This window comes from Hirundo rustica, chromosome 2 (assembly GCF_015227805.2).
Source record: "Hirundo rustica isolate bHirRus1 chromosome 2, bHirRus1.pri.v3, whole genome shotgun sequence".
Classification (NCBI taxonomy): Eukaryota; Metazoa; Chordata; class Aves; order Passeriformes; family Hirundinidae; genus Hirundo; species Hirundo rustica.
Window position 1 is genome coordinate 87,160,433 of NC_053451.1, and position 9,029 is coordinate 87,169,461.

A 9,029-nucleotide genomic window follows, 5' to 3' on the forward strand; every position below is an offset into this window, starting at 1 on the left:
CTGCTGGATTGTCACAGGATGTCCATGAAAAGGACAGTGACATGCAACATTCTGTAGTAACCATCAAAGAAGCTGTATTTAGTGACATCTGCACTATGGTCCTTCAGGTAGGGACTTTCAATGCACGTGGGTTTAGAATAAGGAAAGAGCTAGAGAATGGATTCTGGAGGGAATGGTTCATTATCATCAGGGAAGTGTATTTTTCAAAGGCTTTGAAATGTGATGGATAGCATTAGGACAAAAAAAAAAAAAAAAAAAGATTGATTACATCATGATTGAAGAACCTGCTGACTAGGCTTTTCGTTTTAATCAGTGCCTTTTATTTCTTTTCGTCCTGGCTGCCAGCTTCATTCCACAGAGCAGGAGCCAGGATGTCTGCTCACAGCTGTCTTGCTGCATGGCTGGCAGGAGGTGCTGATACTGAGCTGAAATTGCAACCTGTCTTTGGGAAGCAGATGCATGGGTGTAATTATAATAATCGTGGATTTTTGCCCTCCCACTTTTCCCATCACTTCCATCTGCACTACTTTTATTGTAAATGAAGTAGCGTTATGTCACATTAATTTTCATTTTCCATTATATCCCCCACAGTTGGTGTGACTTCGCAACTCAGGAACCATTTTACAGATGACTCACATAATAGTCAAAGTTATTAATTTGTTACAAAGCTGCCTGCAATCCAAATTTTTATAGTGTTTCTACATTGCTCACAGACTTAAAATCTGGAGCCACTCATATTGCTTATTAGTTGAGCGAAATAATTGGAAGTGTTAGAGTAACTATTGTTTTATAGGGCCCCGGGCCATGGCATTGTATGCTGGAGATTCAGTGGAGCCTCTTGTCCCATCTGGGTGGCTCAGAGCTTCCAAGCCAGCCTTTGTCTGGGCCAGGAAGTACCTTTCTTCATGAGCAGTCCCACAGGCTGGGATGGAGCGACTCAGAAGGACACCCATGCCGCATGAGTCACGACACCACGACGTGCCCCTTAGGTGCTAATTAAAGTCCGCTTCATACACAGGAATACACTTCCAATTATCATAGTAGCCTTGGAATGCTTTGTGGGATGTGGAGAAGAGCAGAAGCTATTGCAGAAAAAAAGTAATTGGAGCGTTTAAATGACAAGGTCCTCGTGATTAGTTTGTGTCATATGAATTAGCGCACAATACCCCAGCACCAGGTTCCAAAACAGATGCTCATATGAAGGTTTTTCCAGGACTTCTAAGTTCTGGCTTCTCAACAGTCCAAAAATCTGAGTAAATCAGGCTTTTTTAGTTTCCTTCTCTTCAGCTTCCCACGTCACTGGATGGTAAAGAGCCAAAAATTATTGGCTGTTCAAAGAACTTGAGGGAAAATTTCTAAAGGACAAACAAATATGTAATTCAGAATGTTGTCCTGAAGAGAAAAAAAAATCCAAAAATCTACTTCCATGGGCAACCTCAAGTTTATTTTTTTGTTTTGAAATGACTTCTTATTTTGGAATTTCACTTGGAATAGAGATTCAAAGAGTCTGCCAGTTCAAGGCTCTGTTGTGATTCAGCTGTTACTCATCCATAAAATTAATAACTTTATGTCCTGTTCCTTAATTCTTAGAAGTTTATCATCAATTTATCATTACCCTTCATCATTTTTCAAATACTATCCAAATCATTATTCAGGAGGTAAATAAGGAGACAGCCTATCTGAAAGGCTATGCTGAAGCCCAGGGTATTTATTGACAGAGAGATGCTGGGGCTTCTTTTATTCTACTTTGTTTTAATTCTACCTAAGAAAACAAATAACCAGCCCTTCCACCACCACTTTGCACCTAAAAGCTGTGAATCCCATATAAAAAAACCCACTTCAATAAAAAAATCTGTGGCATCAAGTGGTCCCCAGTTCCCAGGACACTTGCAAGCAATAATCATATCAGACTCCCATTTCCTGCAGGTATTTCATTGCCTTTCAGATGCAGTTAAATTCTGTCTGTCTTGAAGTTATCTTGCAATGAATATTTATACAAAGTTGTGATTGCAGACTGTGTCCTGTTTGTGGTCTGTGTCAGCAAAATAAAGGGTCTCAGTGCCAAAGAAGGCTTTGAGTTTAGCCATAAAAGTGAGCACAAATACACTCTAAGATGTAGGTTACTAGCAAAAAGGACTCTTACAGATCATATTCTTTTTGTGAAATCATTTGCTTTGACAAGTATTTAAAGTATGATGACAGGTACACCCAACAGTTGAGTACCTTTTTTTTTCTGGTACTGTCACAGGGTCACAATGGTAAGGGAAAAAAAAACAAACAAAAAAAAAAAAACCAAAAAAAAACCACCTCTTGCCTCCAAAAGCAAGCAAGGAGCTCTTTAGTAAGCTGCTACAGAAAGTCCTGCTCTGCCTCTTTTGACTTCCTGGTAAAGTGTCCTCTCAGAGACTCCATCAGTCTTACCCTTTCAGGTCTTCTCAGAGCAGTCTCAAAGAAGCAGAACAAATCTCACTGCTGTCACTGCCCCTGTTCCACCTTGGGACACAAATCATGAACAAGCAGCACCAAAATGTTGCCAAAAAGTATCTGACTTTGAAAAGTATTATCAGCATTCTGGAAACCAGAATCCAGGGTGAGCCAGTCTTAAGCTCTGATTTAACATGTTGAACTGAGGGGCCATAACTGATGGGTTGAATGAAGATCTTAAGCAAGATAAAAACATATTTCGCCCCCTCTGTGCTTGGATGGATCTGCACATGTAGCAGGAAAAATAGAATTATTTTTCAATGCTCTAAAAAAATCTTATCTTTCAATTATTTGGTTTATTTTGTCCTGTGATTTCTATCACTCTAAAGAAATTCATACTTGGAACACATATCTGTATAGTCAGAGCTTTTTGGAAAAGGAAGAGATAGATAAAATTAGTAAGAGATAAAATAAATGTTTAGAAGATGTTCACATCCGAGAATGAAGAACTATTACAAAAACACAGTGTATATTATCTATTCCTGAAAACCCACACAGCTGATGACTCTGCTGAAAGACACGAGAAAATATAAGCAGGAGTGACCATCAGCATCCCCATGACACAGAGCATCAGCAAGAGGTATGTAAGAGTCTGCTTTGAGGCAAGGCATTGTGTTTGGAAGATCATTCCTGGTTTAATTTTGAGAGGGGAAGCCAGAACTACAGCCCACTTCATTATATTGTACTGAGCAATTGTCTCCTTTTTATTCTTTAGTGTCCTCTACTACAGGAGTTTCATGAATGGCAGGCTGCAGGAATTGCATTCATTTTTGAAACTGGCTACTGAGGGACAGTGATAATGAGGGCTGATAGGAACAGCTGGAGAAAATGGCTAAGATGTAGCAATTTAATAGATTTTATATAAAAAATAGCATGGCACTTTAGAGCTCCAGCTCTTGGCAATTAGTGAAAGTGCGAGGTGATTATAGCTCTGTTACAGCAGAGGTTTTCCTCTCTCAGTAGTCTCAGGTTACCATTCAGTGCTTTCACACACCTGCAGTACTGCGCCAATTACCATCCTTTGCTAGGAAATCCTTTCATTTGCATTGAATTAGGTCATTGCCCTGCTGCTTTTCCAACAAGCATAGAAAAATGCATAGATGCTTAGGAAAAGAGAGGAAGGACGCTTCCCATTTTCCAAAGAAGCAGAGGCAGGTCAGTAAAACATTTGAAAAACGAAACTAAGTGTAAAACAATTCTGCCCTTCTACTTCTGCTTTCTTATTCCCATTGATCAGAGCTGCTGCTCAAAAGAAATACCTGCTCAATATAACCACAAAATGGAAGACAACAAAATATATACAGCTGCATATTAACAATGACAGGCTGAGCAAATTAAGCTGTAATTTTAAAGCACAGCATAGCCTCACAAAGGTGGCTTCCCCAAAAGACCAGCTATGGTGGAGGCTGTTTGCATCCTCTGCCATGGGCTTGCAGAAGACACATCTGCCTTCTGTTGAAGGTCTGGCTATTGGGGTGGTGTCACAAACAAGAGCACAGGGCTCCCAAATAACACTTAGCTTCTAATCTTGCCAAAGTGCTTCACAAATGTGAGGCTAATCTCATGGCAGCATGAGGAGGCAGGGGTTATCTTCTGCCCAAAGTTAAATGACATTGGCAGCTGCACACGTGGAGTCACCAGAGCAGTCAGGGAAAGAATACAGAAAGGGTTTTTGAATCTTTCTCTGTTGAAACCATCCCTAACTGCAGAACTCATTTCTTTCCTCAAAAACTGAAAGGCAAAATTCACCATGAATGCCAGCCAGCACCTTAAGTGTAGTACCTGCAATCTGTCACTGAGGAGCACCCAGCATTTAAGGATTATTTTACTTCTAGTCAGGGCTTGTTGCCTACTATGGGTTCAACCAGACTTTCCATCTCAGTCTGTGAAACTGGATTCATATTACCATGAAACTGGCAGTGGCACAAAGTACTTTTACAAATCAGAAAAAAAACCCCTTTTCCAGCTATTTTTGCCAAGCAGGGAGGAAAACACCACCAGCAGCAAAATATCTGCTTATGTAATTGGCCTCAGTTAACTGGGGCTGGGTGTTCACATAATTGGTTTAAAATATTTAATTAATGTTTATAAGAACCTCTCGCAGGTTCTTAGCGCTCTGTGTTGCACTTGAGTTGCCCTTGGTAGATCAGACTCTATGAGAACAGCACCATAACTGTTTGGGAGAGGGGGAGACTGACAAATGTGAAAAAACCCTCTGTATCACAGTTTCTTATGCTTTTATTTCAGCTCCTGTTTTACGGCTACCTCGTTCAAACTGTTAAACAGAAGTTGTTTTCTTACAGACACCACAGCAGAAAAGAGACTTGAAGACATGTTATAAATAGATGGCATGGCCTCAGAGGGCTTCTTCCATGCAGAAGAGGATACCATGGAGGAAGGTGTTCTGGAGGGAAAGGAGACAATAAGGTATTATCATAGATGTCACATATAAAAGTGAGAAGTGTAATCTGTTGACATCAAATCTTAATCCTCCTGACAGGTTGGTAAGGTACAAAAATTTGTTGATTTTCAGTTAATTTTAGAGTTGATGAGGCTACCTTAACAAAAGCTGTTGCACTTGCTTGAATTAATGTATTTCCCAGCCCAGTAGCAGTAGCTGAAGCAGAAAATATCTCTTGGAAGAGTCTTTCATTTGTATTTTGAAGATACTTATGAAGGAAAAGCAACCTCTGGCAACTTGTCCAGGTGTTATTTTCCTTCCCAGATTAAAAAATCTGTCAGAATAACACTGGGGAGCTTGTGTTCTTTTTTAAACTTATAATATTGCATCCTCCTTCTTGCTTATTACTTTGATGGCATTTCTTTCTGCATGTTCTCAGCCTGTGAAGACCTGTGCAAACTACACAACTGTCATAAATGACAGGAGTGCAGCTGAAGTCAGCAGCAATAACGTCAGGCTCTGCATTCAGAGTCCCATTTTTAAATTCTTGTTTTGTTGAGAGGGGAGGGGGTTTCCTGTGAGTATAACGAAGTGGTGGTTGGCTGCTGGTTGTAAAAAAATTCTTAGGCAAATTTTACCTAAGATTGTTCTTATAGTTCTCTCATAGCTCTGAATGGAGAAAATTATGTCAGCCACACAGGGAAAATAGTTCATTATTTTTAAAAATATAATTATTTACATATGTGTGTGTGCATATGTCCGTGTGTCGGTCTGTGTGTAATATGTCACCTACTTGTTAGAAAGCATGAAATCACATTTTCCAGAGAAACAGACATATGAAAATAATGTACCAGCTGATAAATGCAATGATAATTCAGTCATTCATTATTTACTCCAAAAGTGGAATAAAATATGCCCACCACTGAAACAAAAACAAAGCTTTTAAGCTATTATCAGGTATAAGCAATCCAGTAATTTCTTTCGAGTCTGAAAATACATGAGCTGCAGATAAAAAAAAAACTTATTATAATTGTTAATTAGCTCAGTATAGTTAACTGATGGGTTCTGCAGCATCCTTAGAATTTAAATTCTGTAATTGAAAGTCATAATTTAAATAAAATTAAGAAACATATTTTAATTCTTAATCCCATTATACATGTACTGTATTCTAAGCATGAGGGAACCAGAAATTCACAGTAGATGTTTAATGAATAATCAGATCTGGAAGATACAATTTGTCATAGCCACAGAGTTAGCTCAGTAAAAACCAAGCCTGACAAGTTAATTAAATAAGTCTGAATATATTGGATAGCATGAGTATTTGCCAGCATCTATTGGGTTTTGTTTGGTTTTTTTTTTTTTTTTTGCTTTACACCTTATTTTGACATGTAGGGAAAAAAAAAAAAAAAAGAAACAAATACGAAAGTCTACAGCTTATAGAACTACAGATCTTGACCAAAAAAACCCCTTAAATATTTAATATCTAGTGGATGAAATTCTTCATGCTTTTTACACAAAACATCCTTCTCAGAAAGCTCAGCCAATACTTAGAAGTGTTTTCATAAATGGCTTGACCTTACAACCCTTTAACTTGTTGAGTCATTCCAGATCATGCTAAAGCTTACTCATGAGGAAGAATGTAATTTTTGGATCCTTTGCATCTGACCTCACAAAGTATGACGCAAACTACCACCATGAGTGAGAAAACTACGTGTAGTATCAGGGTGCAGGAATCTCTTGCTGGAAGAGATAGAGCTTTTTGCTCCCTCATGAGTAGCTTCTGCTCTCTACTGACCACCACCTCTATCCACGTGAAAAACAGCTTGAGTGGATCAAATGCTGGCAAGATCCAGCTATAAGTCTTCTGACTCCTAAAGGGACAAGTCAGACAACAGGCTGAGTCTTCTCCAAATTGGCTGTGTAACTGCAATCCTTTGTTAATGTGTTTTGGGGGTTTTTTTAGAGGATTGGCATTGCCAGGAACTGCCTTGCCAAACATGAAATCCTCAACTTCACAAAGATTGTGAAATGTGTCTCTCCTACCCTCCCTCCACACAGATAGACAGATACCCAAGGACACACCCACACACACCATCTACACATACAACTATGATGTATGGGTGTATAGGTGTATGTATATACACATTAAAGGTGGGTTGATTTGCTTTCTCTATTTTAGGCTTCAGGAAATCTATGGTTTCAAATTCTTCCATGATGGCTGCCGACATCAACCTCTGATAGGAGGGGAAGGACGAGAAGGAAGAATCTCACAAAATCACATGGCTTAGTTAGGGTTCACATGACTTGGCTGAGATTCAGGATAAAACCTTGTCAGTCATAAAGAGCATGGGAACATCGACAGCAGATGAACCAAGCACAAGTCAGCAATGCTCACATGGTTTCTCATTTTGAATTTTCTATCTTGAGGTATATTTTTGCTGCTACAAAAGAGCAGGTAATAAGAAACTCGGTATTTCTGTGACATTAAGAAACTGTTATCCTTTAAGTATTGTAGATCTTTCTGAGCACTTAGAGGTTTTACCCTTGGCTGGTGGTTTGTTGAAATGCACCGAAAGGTGTATTTTGTAGGAGTTGTCCCAAATCAATATCCTGACACCAGAAAGCCATGTCTAGTAGAACCATGTGTCTATAAAACCTCCCTGCAGCTCTTGCCTTTGCAGTGGACCCTATCCAGATCCTCCCTCCCAGCATGGAGAATGTAAACAGAAGATATATTGTAGCTTGGGATGCTCTAGTCTGTAGCTATTTTTTCAGCTGAGAGTGAGGTCCAATTCCTGTTCATGCTTTCTCCCTGACTGCAGATAAGGGCTTTTCCTACTGTTTCAGAGAAGAGACTACTGTGACGACCCACACTACAATCAGAACTTGACAGAAAGTCAAGTTCTCTGGGCTTCTACAATTACAGTGGCTGGGGAGGCGGGTGGTACTTTCTCCACTCATACATATGCTCTCAAGGCATAGTTTATCCCCATTCTTCTGCCACGTGACAGCTACAGGCTGGATTAGTAAATAAAGCAAGCATGGAGCGTGGAATGGGTGGTTAAACATTGCACTGGAAAGTCAGCAGTTTTACTCATCGGGTAAAATCTCCCGTGACGGCATTCCTTTCTGAAACTTGATCCTAGAGAGAACAGTTTACAGAGCTGAAGGGACGCCAGGCAATGATGTACAGCCCTGGCCTTCCTGAAATGTATTCCTCCCAAGCATCTGTAAGTTGTCATGTCATCCACATGGTGCTCGCATATGTGTAATACATCCTTGAGCCATGACTTTTTCTCCTGTGGTTCAAAGCTGTGTTTTCATGTGGCTCTGAGCACTTCAGCTATGCGCAGTATTGGGATACAGGTCCAAACAAAATAATTTTATGTCAGCTTCCCTATTTTTAGAGGACAGCTTATGTTCTACTTGTCTGAGTGAACAGAAATGTTTGGGAATGGCCCCCAACAAACTTCTTTTAAGCTGGAAGTCTAAATGCTACGGACACATTCAGGCAATCACGATTATATGTGCAATCAGGACCTTACATCTGCAGGATGTCTTCAAGCTTTTCTTGGAAGTTAGGATCTGTCAGAAAAATTGCAAAATTTTAAAAATTGAGTAGTCTTTCTGTTTAGACCTGTTTTTACATACAGTAATACCACTGCTAGCTAAACATGATCGGACTCTATGATCTTAGAGGTCTTTTCTAACCGTAATGATTCTATGGTTCTCTATACCTTTAATGACTTGGGGGATTTTCTTCCAGATTTTGGTACCAGGCACGAGGGAAGGAGGAAGAAAAAGAACTTCTCCTTGGAAACCTGGACATTTGGATTTTTTTTTCAGCATTAATCTCATTCCCAAAGAAACTGGAGCCTACATCATAAATCAACTAAATTAGTTTTCATAACACATTCCAGTACTGAAATAATCAGTATGTGTAGAGTTTGAGATGAACGTGTCATGTTTAGGACTTTTAGCCAACCTCTGGAATTTACGTTGCAATCACAAGTTGCCCATATATTAAAGCAGTGCTCCAAGACAGAAGGCAGCTCTTCTGCATGGGATCTGTCTGGCTGTATATAGGAAAGGCATAACTGTCTCCTTATTTCCTGGATAAGGTTGGACAAATATGTAATTAATT

At 39.5% G+C, this 9,029-nt stretch overlaps 1 long non-coding RNA gene across 2 annotated transcripts; it reads left to right on the forward strand.

Moving 5' to 3' along the window:
* The first annotated feature begins 3,877 nt into the window (after positions 1-3,877).
* Positions 3,878-8,765, forward strand: LOC120749526 (uncharacterized). Of its 2 annotated transcripts, none has more exons than XR_009207599.1 (3): positions 3,878-3,945; positions 4,788-4,911; positions 8,652-8,765. It is a non-coding gene; the product is annotated as an uncharacterized LOC120749526 (long non-coding RNA). The 2 variants fall into 2 exon arrangements; XR_005699677.2 differs by lacking the exon at positions 8,652-8,765 and adding an exon at positions 7,065-7,179.
* Positions 8,766-9,029: the final 264 nt, after the last annotated feature.